This window comes from Lonchura striata, chromosome 1 (assembly GCF_046129695.1).
Source record: "Lonchura striata isolate bLonStr1 chromosome 1, bLonStr1.mat, whole genome shotgun sequence".
NCBI lineage: Eukaryota > Metazoa > Chordata > Aves > Passeriformes > Estrildidae > Lonchura > Lonchura striata.
The window spans coordinates 47931136-47944093 of record NC_134603.1 but is presented as its reverse complement, the minus strand read 5'-3'; the positions used below and the strand labels follow the sequence as shown (position 1 = coordinate 47944093).

Genomic DNA, 12958 nt, shown 5'->3' with positions numbered 1-12958 from the left:
TAGTCAGGGGAACGAGGCTTATTCCGGTGGGTGCCGCGGAACCCTTCGCTGCCCGTCCCGGGCACCCAGCGCCAGGCGGCGGCCGCCGGGCCCGGCTCCCCGCTCGGCGGGCCGCTGGGCGGCGCTGCGGCAGCGCGGCGCCGGGAGAGGAGAGGAGAGGAGAGGAGAGGAGAGGAGAGGAGAGGAGAGGAGAGGAGAGGAGAGGAGAGGAGAGGAGAGGAGAGGAGAGGAGAGGAGAGGAGAGGAGAGGAGAGGAGAGGAGAGGAGAGGAGAGGAGAGGAGAGGAGAGGAGAGGAGAGGAGAGGAGAGGAGAGGAGAGGAGAGGAGAGGAGAGGAGAGGAGAGGAGAGGAGAGGAGAGGAGAGGAGAGGAGAGGAGAGGAGAGGAGAGGAGAGGAGAGGAGAGGAGAGGAGAGGAGAGGAGAGGAGGAAGGGAATTTCAATGACTGCCTCAGTTCTGCATCTGGGAGTAAAAGCAAGTGGAGTCACTGGTGTGGAGGAAGAGTAGGTATGCCAAAATGTTCAGAACAGCAGACACAGGTACCAGACATTCTAACATCAGAAAACGTGTCAGCACCCCAGAACTTCCTATGAGCTGGCAGAAGTTCGTCATTAAAACTTGCTTTCAGAAGACCTGGAAATCCAGGGGATCTCCAGGGCAGTGAAAAAATCTTCATAATGAAACAATATTTGAAAGATGCACAGAACAACCCAGGCAATTCTGGCCTTCTGTCCGGCCCTGACATTGCCTGGATTCTTCTGGCTCTGGGCCTGATGGAAGTCCATAGCCTGAAATGTGTGCTGCCCAAAATGACTGTGTTAGTAAACACCAAGAGAAAAGAAAGTATGTTATTTATACTAAATAGCATGGATTTAGAAAAAACAGATTTTGCTGAGATAATCTGGTGCCTTTCTCAGAAGAGTAAGACATTTTCATATAAAGCTGCTAGATGCATGAGGCTTTAGTTTTGTGCAGCTCTTTGTTGGAGAGGTTATAGTACATCAGTATATCAGTTCACAATCCAGTGGTTAACTCTATCTTACTATTAAACAATCATTGTTCAGTATCATTCATTGTTCAGAGGTATTAACTAGTGAGGCACCACCTAGATTGTCTCCTGTCTATTTTCCATTTTGATCTGTGGTACAGAAAAAAAGCCCATAAACTCACCCTATGGCAACAGACCTGAGGAACAGAAATGAAAATAGGCCACTGATGTAATCAGATGGTAGACAAAAAGCAAACATATGGACCTATGCTTGCTACCCTATTACAGGTAAACATGAATCTCTATATCTCAGAACAGAGAATGAAGGCCAAAAAATTAAGATGGGAAACTATGCTTTGAAGCAGTGGCTCTGGAAAAGACTCACAAAAGAGGGACACAGCAACTAAATAGAAACTCCCACTGAAAGGGGATCTAGAGGTATAAGGAAACCTTTAGATATACAGGCAAGTTCTTGAGTTGGACTAAGGAAGATTTTGAGATTTGTTACTAATCTTGCCATTATGCGGAAATATTGGGTCTAGTTCTCCTATGTTTGGGTCTGGGAGGATGTTTTCATATTAGTGGGGGGAGAGATCAGTGTCATTTTGCTATGTTAGACCCAAAGCACACATTAGGGAGCTCCTAATGGTCCAGGGACTTCTCTTGTAGACAAGAAAATGGTGCAATGCAGCAAACAGAATGCTGACATTTGTGAAAGCAAGGCTTTTTATACCCGAGAGATTGATTTATGGTTGTTATCAAGCATAACTTTCCAACTTTTTTGAAACCATTCAATACAACTGAATTTTTCTCCTAGATGGAAGTAAATGCCTTTGAGGTCAAGCTTTCCAACTTCTACCTGGAACTGGGAACAAAATTATGTCCCATAGGATAGTTATCTGAAACAGGAAAACCTTATGCAATTCTGAGTATAAAGGTAAGACTATTTATTTTACTGGACTTCTGAACATAGCAAATTAAATCACAGAATCATAAAGTTTGGAAAACACCACTAAGATAATTTAGTAAAGCCATCAACCCAGTACTTTCAAATCTGCCTTCATTCTTTTTGCAAGAGTTTCTTCAACTTCAAGCACCCTTTTCTCTGCCCTCATATTTTGCTCTTGGACTGCTTTTGTGCAGAGCAGCCAATGTCAACACTTGCCTCTGTCCCCGTGTGAGGATTTATGTATTTGCAAGTTGCCTGCATCTTAACACCTCACCACTGTGTTATTTCTTTTCATTTTAGTCACAGCAGCACAGTGTATGCAACTAGGAGGCCAAAACTGCCTAAAAGTGTCCTTTCTTTTTTACTGAGCCACTGTGCAGTTGCTTACTCACAATAGAAAAAAGGGACAACTGGAGAGCACCTGCTCCAACCCCTGCTCAGGACAGGGCTGATTTAACACATGCTACTCTGTGTCTTTTCCAGTCAGTTGTAAATATACCAAGGTATGAGGTTCTTAAGTACCTCCAGGCAACCAGTGCTTGGAAAGGTTTTCTACCCCCCTGTAATGTTATGATGGAATTTCCATTCTTGTTCCCTGATAGGCAAGTGTCAACTAGTGTTTACAGGGAAGGCAGTATGCTTGCTGGTGATACGATGAAGGACAAACGGAGGGAGGTGGCATTTACATTCTTCAGCTTGCTCTTGGTCTTAGTGGTTGCTCCACAACTCATCTTCAGTGAAACCAGATAAGATTTGAGTAGCAATGTTGTTCTCCCAGTTAAATGACCAGGTAGTTGACCAAAGTGTTTGATGAAGTCAAAGCTGATTCTGTTTTGACCAGTACTTTAATGAGCATTGTTTTTACCTGCCTCCATTTCATGTCCATCCTCTCATGCCAGTTTTAGTGACTTCTGGTTCCCTCCTTAGTTGCATCTCTTGAAAGATTTTTTTTAAACTATTCCCAATATCTGTCTGTTTTCACCTCTGACTTGCTAAAAACGTTGGACTTCTTCCTCGAGTCTTCACCTCACAAGTGATATGCTTTTTGTCCTACTTTCAACTTAATTTGGAATTGAAAAGTTCAAAGTCTTGTGATTTTCAAGTTTACTTGTGCAAAACGTTCACGTTCCTGGTGCTGATGATTACACCAGATGGACACAGCACCCAAGCACCAAGGGTATAGTGTTTGGCAACACTAAAAGCTGCCACCGCAGCTGGAGCCACCATCTGTAAGACATCACACATCTCATTTTGTACCTCTCAGGTGGTCTCTTGAGGAGGCTGCTCATGAGAAAGACAACAGCATGCCTTATTTTAATTTGAGGTTGTCAAAACCCAAGAAAATCTTTGGACTTTCAACTACAAAACGTTATGTAAAAACTGAACTTACTTATGAGGAAAAACCTTCCTCACAGGCTAGAGAAAATAAAACAAATGAAACCCAAAACCAAACAAGACAAAAACAAAAGCCCAATCAACTAACAAACCAAAAAGCAAAGGAGGGCAGGAATACCATATAAATTCATAGATTGCTAAACATCATGAGTGAACATACTAAGAGACTTAAATTACTTCTTGTTAATTCAGATGAACTAATACTCTTTAAACAAACTGGAAAAGCCAGAGGAATTTGTTTTGCATAACTTGGATCTGCCCTTTCTCTGGAACATGGGCCATTCTAGACAATAAACACATAATAAGGGAAATGAATAGAGATTAACCCACAGCATTAAAAAGTTCCGGTTTTGTAGCCCTCAGGATTTTCTTGCTCTTTTTGGCTGACTGGACAGCAGCTGTTTTGGGAACTGTTTCTAACCAGCAGAGCAAGCAGGCATGTTTCCTTCCCTGCAGACAGCAATCACAATCCTGTCTGTTTCACTGTCAGGAGGTACCAAGAAACTCGTACAAAAAAGCAACATGCAAATAAAACATGACCTGAAAGTACACATTGCAGCCATGAGGATCCAGATGTGTCTGATCTGGGACTTGGGGCCATAGATTGGCTGTTGTGGACTCCATGCAGGCAGTTTGTGCAGCAGCCTTCCCTGCTGGCCAACTCACATAAAAATCCCATCCCAGATTGCTTTCAAAATGTTAGTAGGACTCTCCACCAATTCTCTTTCACTGATGCCACAAGAAGACACACAGAAATCAAAAAATTACAGCAAGTTGTTAGCAAAGGTAACAAACTCACTATGCATTTTTTAGTACCATGTGCTTGAGATATATACACAGGTGCTTGAGGTAATACAGTAAAAGACAGAAAATTACATTAATTTGATGGAACAGCTGATTTCCCTGAGACACAGATTAATCTAACTCTGTATTAAATCCAGTAATTTTGTGAGACAGTAGCCTAAATTAATCTCCCATGAAAGTTACACACAGAAAAAAAAAAAAGAAACAGAAGATGGGTTGTTGGACAAAAGTATTTGTAATTAATACATTATAACTCACATACAAATTTGTTTTTGCAACGAGATTTGTAGTCAAATAGATATTGCAGCATTCAACTTGATTTGTTTTCTTTTTCTCTTTTGTTGGAGAAACAGGAGAAACAGCTGGGAGATGAGTAACTAAAGTATTCTAGGTCTGCACACCTGCAGAGTGCAGGTTGAGACACCTCAATGTCAAGACCCTGGAAGCTGCCCAAGAGAGGGATGGTAGGTATCCAACAAGTTTCTGAAGCTCTGTGGGAAATCTTCACTGTGGAAAACCCAGCTGCTGGCAGGTCACACCCCATGGCACACACCCATTTTTCTTTCTGTGCTTCAAGAGAATTGAGCCGAGCTCTCTCTGCATCCACATATCTCCATATTTTTTTCTGGAAAAGATGGAGATCTTATAAATAGGGGAGCAGATATCTGTGTAGGCTTAGATGTTTGTCTCCACAAGACCAAGACAACATTTGACCCAGTTAAGATACAGTGAATGCTGGACTGAGTTCCCTTACTGGGAAGGGAGTCTGATCTACCATGATGTGTGTGGAGCCAGTAGGGAAACTGAGACAGGAGTGAATTTCTGTTACATCTGGCAGCTTCACAAGCCCAGAAACTTTACCATAGGCTGCTTCAAGTATGAATTTTTGCTGTGTAAAGGAAGCAGTGACAAATCCATGAATAGTTTGGGCTTGTGCAGTCTTATCTACCTCACCTTAAAAGTATTTTCCATTTGTAAGAACCACAAACACATATGTGACTTTCTGGCAAAAACAAAACAAAGTCACAAACCAAAATTAAAATTTGATACCCTAGATAGATAAACCTGCATAGGTAGTGCAAAACATGAAAAATCCCTTGCACTACAAATATTACACTTAGGCCATGGGTGACATTCCACTACAGATATGGGTGCTGTAGTTGTGAGATGACTGTTTTTCACCTCTAAAATTACCAATTTCCATGTTTTGGCTCCAGTATGGATTCAGGGCCACTTTCTCTGCTATTGTTAACATCTAGTTCATAAACAGCACCTCTTATGCAGTGCAAATATCTGTTTAAGAAAAGGGCAGCAAAAATAAAGTAGCAAAGGAACTAATTGCCATTTCCCAGCTGGATTCAAAATAAATATCCCAGCAAATGTCAACCAACACTAATGAGGTCAAATGGAATGGAACTCTGAGCAACCTGGTCTAGTGGAAGTTGTCCCTGCCAATGGCAGGGTGTTGGAACTAGATGATCTTTAATGTCCCTTCCAACCCAAACTGTTATTCTATGATTCTTTACCAACTTTGATGGAAGTCTCTTCTCTTACATATAACAACTACAGGAAACTTTGCAAATTGGGAATTAAAAAAATTAACCATTGAGCTTTACTCTTAAAACCATGTCAGTGCCATGGGGGGGGGGGGGACCCCGACCTCTACAAGCTCTAAATGTAAATGCTTATATGAAACTGCAACTTATCTTTTTGCTGTATATGACTAACTAGCCAGGGGACTCGCAGCCAGCCTGTAAGTGGTTCTGTTGTGCAAGTCAAATGGTGAACAACAGGGAGAATTTTTTTAAATCCCTGTGGTAAATGACCAGGTGATCCCAAGGAGACAGTTTGCATTCCCCCAGTATTGGTGGTGTGTGGGTGCATAGTCTAACCTATGTCTCTAAACTCTCTCAAAAGTCAATGAGAACAAGAGAAGAGGGATTGCCTTTTGGAGGTGTTCATTTAAGAATGGGATGAAATTGCCAAGTAATTTTCACTGTCTATAAATAAAGATAGATTAGATCTCAAGTTTTATACCTCTAAAAGTTAGGCAAGACTGCCTCCTCTATAAGTAAACCCTATTTAAAAGGATTATATTTCACTCTAGGCTATAAAATGATTTGATTTGAGTAGATGTGTTTGGCAATGGGGATGTGTCAATTAGGAGTAATGGATCTAAGGTTCAGTAGTGTCTCTGAAGGAGCAACCCATGGAGAAAAATCCAGAGCAGACTGGAGTATTTTATAGAATAATCAGTATTATGCATACCTTGTATTATGCATACCTTTTCCATTTTGTTGAGATTGCTTTTCATATGGTCTTGCACTTCGAAAACATTCAAACAATAGGTAGTATTACTTTTTATTATATACAATTAGTTAAGTAGCCTTGGCAAAATTATTTTTTAAATATCATTTCCTGATGAAGAAAAGACTAATCTATATCTAGATACCCCACGGGAGAAAAAATGAGTCTTTGATCTATGGGCCTCATGAGTATACTAACTATGCATTCAAAGATACATGGAAATTCTTAATAATGTAGTTAAAGTGAACAAATCCAACTACTAATCAGAAAACACTTGAATCATTTCAATAGTCATAATGCTTTTAATTTCCCTTTTAAAAATGATGGTGATATTGATAACATTTTGTTGTATAGTAAAAAATCTGTCTGTAACTTCTCACTGAAAGAGATCAAAATGGATTGTGCTAATCACATGGTGTATAAAAACCAGGCTCAATCCAAAAACCTGAATTCACAGTGTGATTCATTTTACTCAACTACATTCTAAAGTAATGCACAGATTATGTAACAAAAATGATTCCTTGATTAATAGCTAATAAAAATGATTCACTGAATGATCAGTGAATTTTGAAAGTGAAATGTGACATCAAAATTTGTATTAAAAAAACCCATAAAAACTATGTAGACGGTCAGCTTTGACAAGTGCTCACTTAGAGAGTTTTCCATAACTGATAACATACTTTTTTTGCAATATTTGTGGTATTAGCAAAAAGGAGTAGTCCTTTTTCACTGCCCTATCTGAAAAAAAAAATATTTTGAAAATTATGAAGAGACACACTGTCTGTCATTGTAGTTCATTTTGTCTTTAGCTGCCATCCAGGCTGCTGTTAAGGACAGGCTTCCTAGCAAAGGAAATGGCATCCTGACGTGCCTTTCATGAGGGGTGCTGTACAGTTACCAATCAGTAAACCAGAGCTGACACTACTAAATATTTTATAGAAGCTTCTAAAAATGGAGACTCTGTTACAGTTTCTAGAGTCAGTGTGACTGAGATCTAAGTGATTGACTCTGTGACTTTTCTACAACCATCCTTTTCTTTTTGTGATTATCTCATTAACAGTGGTTAATCTAAATGACCTAAAATCCTATCAAAATCAAAAAGGAATAGAAAGTATATGCCTGACACTGACTGTGCACTCCTGCTGAATTTCCAGAAAAGCCTTATGATTAGTTGCTCAATTTCTATAGAGTGAGAAATGGAAAGAGAGAGAAACTATGTCCTTACTAGTTGTAAGAAACACTCTTGTCTCCTTTATCTTGCTGTGCACTATCAATTTTTTTTTTGGTAGGTGGTGTGCTAAATATTCATGCTAAAAAAAAGAATGCCAAAATATTTTAAAAACATTACCATGAAATAATAGTGATAGGGAATCCTAGATATGATGACTTGGAATTGGAGATAAAGCAATGTCTGAGCATCAGATCTGAATTCAGTTTAGCTGTTTAGCTGACAGCCCTGACTGTCTGCATTAAAGACATCTAATTTTATGTACTATCACACCCCATCTCTATCTCATGCTTTCTGTTTCATCCTATCCACCTGTTTCACCTATTAGAATAAATGTTTTTGGGGCAATAACTCATTTCATAGATGCCTCGACGTTAAACAGATCAAATTGTATCGGTCCTAATCCTAATTACAATATTACAACTAGGGAAAGGATAATTCACATCAAAATAATAAAGGGGTAAAGTATAATGAACATTAAAAGATCATTGGTGATTCATACATAAGGATCGAAGTTATTTAGAAGGTTCAAGCCAGAATTACTCATCAGGATGATGGGTTTCACTTTAGCCCCAAAAAAGAAATCAAAGCAAAGTCTGCAATTGGATTTTAACAATGACAATACCAGGTCTGTGGAATTCAGACACTTCATTTAGGCAGAATTTAATACCAAAGTTTTCATAGGCTGGATCAACTAAAACATTGATACTAAAACAAGATAGAAATTACTGGGTTTAGTACGTATGAAATCAATAGTTCACAAATAATAAGAAATTAAAGCAGGGAGTTCTCTTGTGTGACTATTTGTTTGTTTCTTTGTGTTTTTTGAAACCTAATTCCTGAGGTTGAATACATCAGACTATCAGTGAATATTTAAATGTAACAGGCATGACAACAATAAACACAAGCTGTAGTTCAGAGAGTGATCTAAGATGAACTTAAAACCTTTGCTTGTAGGATTGAGAAAAAAGGTTGAAATCTGTTGGAAGTTTTCCTTTATGGCTTGGAAGAGGGAAATGGACTTCCAGAGCACTATATCATAAAGGACCTTATTCCTATTGCTCTCAAACCCAGCAAATATAAAGAAAGTGAAGAGACTTTCGCTTACGTGCAGAGTGATTGCGATACACAATGAAGGCTCAGGTCTGAATGATACCTATCAACTTCTGTAGTTCCACTGGGCAGTGGCCTGTCAATCTTTGCACAAAGCGTAGTATCATACAGTGTTCTTATACAGTAGTACACACCTAACAGAATAAAGGTGATGGTATGTTGCCTAGTCAGCTATCAGAAACTGGTGTTTGTTAAACAAGGTGCTTTTTTTTATGCTGTCTCTTTACCTCAGTATTAATTGACCTTTATTCCCAAAGTGAGTCTCTAATTGTTGTGTGACTGCACATCTGCTGTCAATAATTCCAAATTATTGACTTCAATTTCTTACTGCTTGAAGTTGTTCTTTTTTCTTTCCCTCAAATGTCCTTTTGTTCTTGATGCCATCATGTTCCCCTAACTGTGTGGTCCCTCCTTTATTTCACTCCAGCAGCTGCTTTGGCATTCTGCGTCTTGTGTTTCAGATACATGAGTGTCGGCACATTTGTGTTGTGAATATTATGGCTTCAAACCCTGAAAGACTTCTATGTCCCAAAACGTTCTCTTTGCAGATTTTATCTTGCCATCTGATGTGCAATATGGCCCACAGATGGTACAGATGAAACCACCCTACAAGCTGTAAATGTTGATAGTCAAAATAAGAAGTTAGAAGAAAACATATAATTAATGTCTCTTCCTTTTCAAAAAAGCAAAACAAAAATAAGTCCAAATAGGAAAAGAGTTACTGCATTAAAGCTACCAGAATAATTCTCACACATTCAGTACATATCTCTAATTAAATTCAAACACAAATTTTGAAGGAAGTCTAGACTGCAATTACTGGGATCAATTTAGATATAATTAAGCCATCTGAGATAGAGTTATCATAAGCTATAGCATAATATTATACAGGCACCTTGATATGCTTTCAAATCTCTCACAAGCCCTTAATAACATTAATAGTTATTATCTAAATGTGTCCAGAGCCAAATGGCAACATTATCTCGAAAGAACTGACATTACTTAATTCTTTTATATTTGTGTGTAATGTCAACAGCAGAGCTTACATACACAACATAAAAATGTACCACTTAGAACTGGCAAAGTGACAAAGTTTTATTCTAAAACCTGACCTGCTTTGAGAAACTCCCTTAAACTCTGATTCAACTAAATTTTAAGCTATCTGTTGTTAAGAGCCATATTATTAGCAACTTTATCAATACAGATACCAAAGTGTTTAGACTAATGGAGGTAACTTGTCTTCAGGTAATTCACAGCAGAAGCCCAGCTCTAAGCAATTCAAGCATGTGAATAGCCCTCTCAAAGACAATTGATGTAGCTATTCACATAAAATTTGAATGAAATCAGAATCAAAGTAGCCAATGAACAATGCAGTTGGAAAGCTTTATTTGGCAGGTGCCTTGGTTTTGAACATTAAATGAATCTAGCCTTTTTCTGCCTTGGCTATAGCCATGAGTTCCAGAACTTCCTTACATTTATTCTCCTACCACAGTTGTTCTCATTTCTGGACCAAGCAGCATTTTTGCAGTGTCACACTGTTGCTGTGCCTCAACTTTCTCTAAGGGGTATAGACAGTTATTTCCCCTCCCACTTTTTCGTAGGAAGTATGCTGGAACTGAGTGTTTTAACCAGCAAGTACAAAAGAAAAGGATGTGAGAAAAGTACTGGACTACTTTTTCTCTATGGCACACTGCAGCAGGTTCCTATCAAAGAATGAACAAACACTACCACTTTTTTGTCACTGCACTTTTTTTTTTCTCTGGTGTTGAAGCAGAAAGACAAAACACTTTTATCATAGCATAGGATTGAGTCCTATGGTTCCAAGAGATGAGAAAGACTTTTTGAAAAGCTCTCAAGAAATATGTCCTGTGAAAAGTGAAAAGGGACATGGTTCATATGTTCGCTTAATCAATCCAAGGCAGAAGGAAGGAAATGCAAAATATTTTTTTCCCCAGTTCAATGGATATTTACCCTAAGAGCACTTGGCTATATTTCTAGTCTGCTTCCCATGCTCCTGCTATGTCTGACTTTCATTTTTGTACATACCAAGAACCCAAACCTGCTTCTTCACCACCCACTTGGACACAATTTACAGATCTAAGTGTTCCAGATCCTTCTGTTCCCAATCTCTCCAACACAATCAGACCCCCTCATCTTTACCCACCTCAATTAAAAATCAGACAGAGTATCAGTTCAATATAATATCAGACACAAATATATGCAGAGTGCTCTTCTGTTCACCTCCAGCAACCTCCTAGCATGCCAATTCCCTTCAGCTTCTACTTCAGCACTCCTGGACCAGGTCCATTGATAACTAAACCCAAACACAACACGAGTTGAACCTTCCGCCCAAATTTCAGCTCTGCCCACAGCTCTGACCAGCGTGCACTGCAGAGCCGTCTCTTACAGAGCAGATGGCACTCCCACTGCCATCTTCTGCCCTACCGGCCACCGAGCCACGCTGGATATCCGATAGAGTTTTGACATTTCCTAGCCTGGCTCCTCTCAGTGCCCCTTCCCTCACAGACTGGCAGTATCCCAGTTCGCTCCGTTCTCACCTAGTCTCGGTCACTACGTCCCGAACCTCACTGCTCTCCCCCTGCCTCGTCCCCTAACTCATGTCCACACTAGCCCCCTTTCCATCACCTCAGTCCCTGACACGACGCTGGCACGCCCTTCCCAGCCCATCGCCCTGGGGCACGGCCGGGGACGCTGCCGCCGGACACCCCCGCACCTGAGCGCGGCACCGCCACGGGCACCGCCCGCCCCCGCGCCCGCCGCCCCGACCCCTCTCGCTGACAGAGCAGGAGGGGCGGCACCTGCGGGTCCGCCCCATTCTCCTCCCCTCGCCTCCCCTCCCCTCCTCTCGCCGAGAGAGAGAGAGAGAGACCGAGACCCGGGGGGAGGGAGAGAGAAAGAGACGGTGGCACTGAGGGCGCCGGGAGGGTCTGCCTGAGCGCAGTGCTCGGCGTGAGGGGAGGGAGGGGGAAATTAAAAAACCAAAACCAAACCCCCACAGTTTCATATATTTAAATTTAAACAAAAAAGTGAGGGAGGTGTAGAAGGAGAGTGCTTCAACTTTTTCTCTCTCTGCCCAGCAAGGTAAGGGAGTCGCACGGGGCTTTGCTTCGCTTTCTCGCCGGTTTCTGGGAGGGCACAAAGGTAGCGGGATGGGGCGGCGGCGGCATCTCCCCGGGCGGAGTCGCGCTCGGCGTTGTCACCCCGCGGAGCGCAGCCCCGGGGGCGGCGGCGGCGGGCTGCGGGCTGCCAGCGGCGCGGCGGGCAGCATCCCTGTCACCCGCGGGCTGCGGGCGTCCGCCCCTCGGTGGGCTCCAGCCCTTTGTTACCGGCGTCTTGGATCGGGGCGGGGGGAATAACCCGAGCGGATGGGGCAAGTCGGGGGTGGGAGAAGCTTGGCCGGGGGGCTGCGGGAGCAAAGCAGCCGCTGTGGCCGGGCGGGCGGCGGGCAGCCGAGCGCGGGGCCAGGCGGGCGCGGGGGGTGCAGGTGGCTCCGCCGGGGAGCGGGCGGCGAGCGCGCCCCCGCCCCGCGCTGCCTTGCGCGCGGCCGCCGGCAGAGGGGGCTCGGCCGCCTCGCCCTCCGCGCCCGCGGGAGGCGGCGCCCGGGGCGGCCGTGGGTGGCCCGCGGGACGCGGTCTCGGCGGGCGCTTCTGGACGTGTGCAGGCTTTGAAGAGGGAGGGGAGGATAGGGCGCCGGCCCCCCTGGCGGGGGTGAGGGGCTGCCGTTGCGGCGGAGGGACGGCGGTGTCCCCCGGGAGACGCGGTGGCGGCCGCGCTGCCCCGCGGGCCGTGTCACCGGCGGCCCGTCGGTGATGCTTCCACCGCAGGGCAGCGGACCGACACGGCTCCTTTGCTGTTGGGAAGTAAGGGTAGAACGGGGGGAAAGCGGCTGGGATGAAGCGGCGGCGGCTCCCCGCGGCAGCTGACAGATGTATACGGGGGCCTTTGGGTACCGCCCGGTCTGGCCCTTCCCTCCCGGCGCTCCCCGAAACCTCCGCAAGATGAAAACTTTGTGCCCACCATAGGATTTCGGTCAGCTCAGCGGCTGGGCCAAGCATTGCTGCTTCTTTAGGCCCCAAGCCTGCAAATATTTATCCACATTCTGAAATTTAGGAATTTTCAATGGTCAGATGTGTTTGAAGTGCGGGAGACTCTTTCAG

At 43.2% G+C, this 12958-nt stretch overlaps 1 protein-coding gene across 7 annotated transcripts in view; it reads left to right on the top strand.

Moving 5' to 3' along the window:
* Positions 1 to 11673: 11673 nt before the first annotated feature.
* GREB1L (GREB1 like retinoic acid receptor coactivator) overlaps positions 11674 to 12958 on the top strand; it is a 133082-nt gene continuing 131797 nt past the window's right edge. For all 7 annotated transcript variants that reach the window (XM_021551545.2, XM_021551543.2, XM_021551547.2 and 4 more), the window contains exon 1: positions 11674 to 11882. The gene's annotated coding sequence lies outside the window, so the exon portion shown is untranslated. The remainder of the gene's footprint in view (positions 11883 to 12958) is intronic.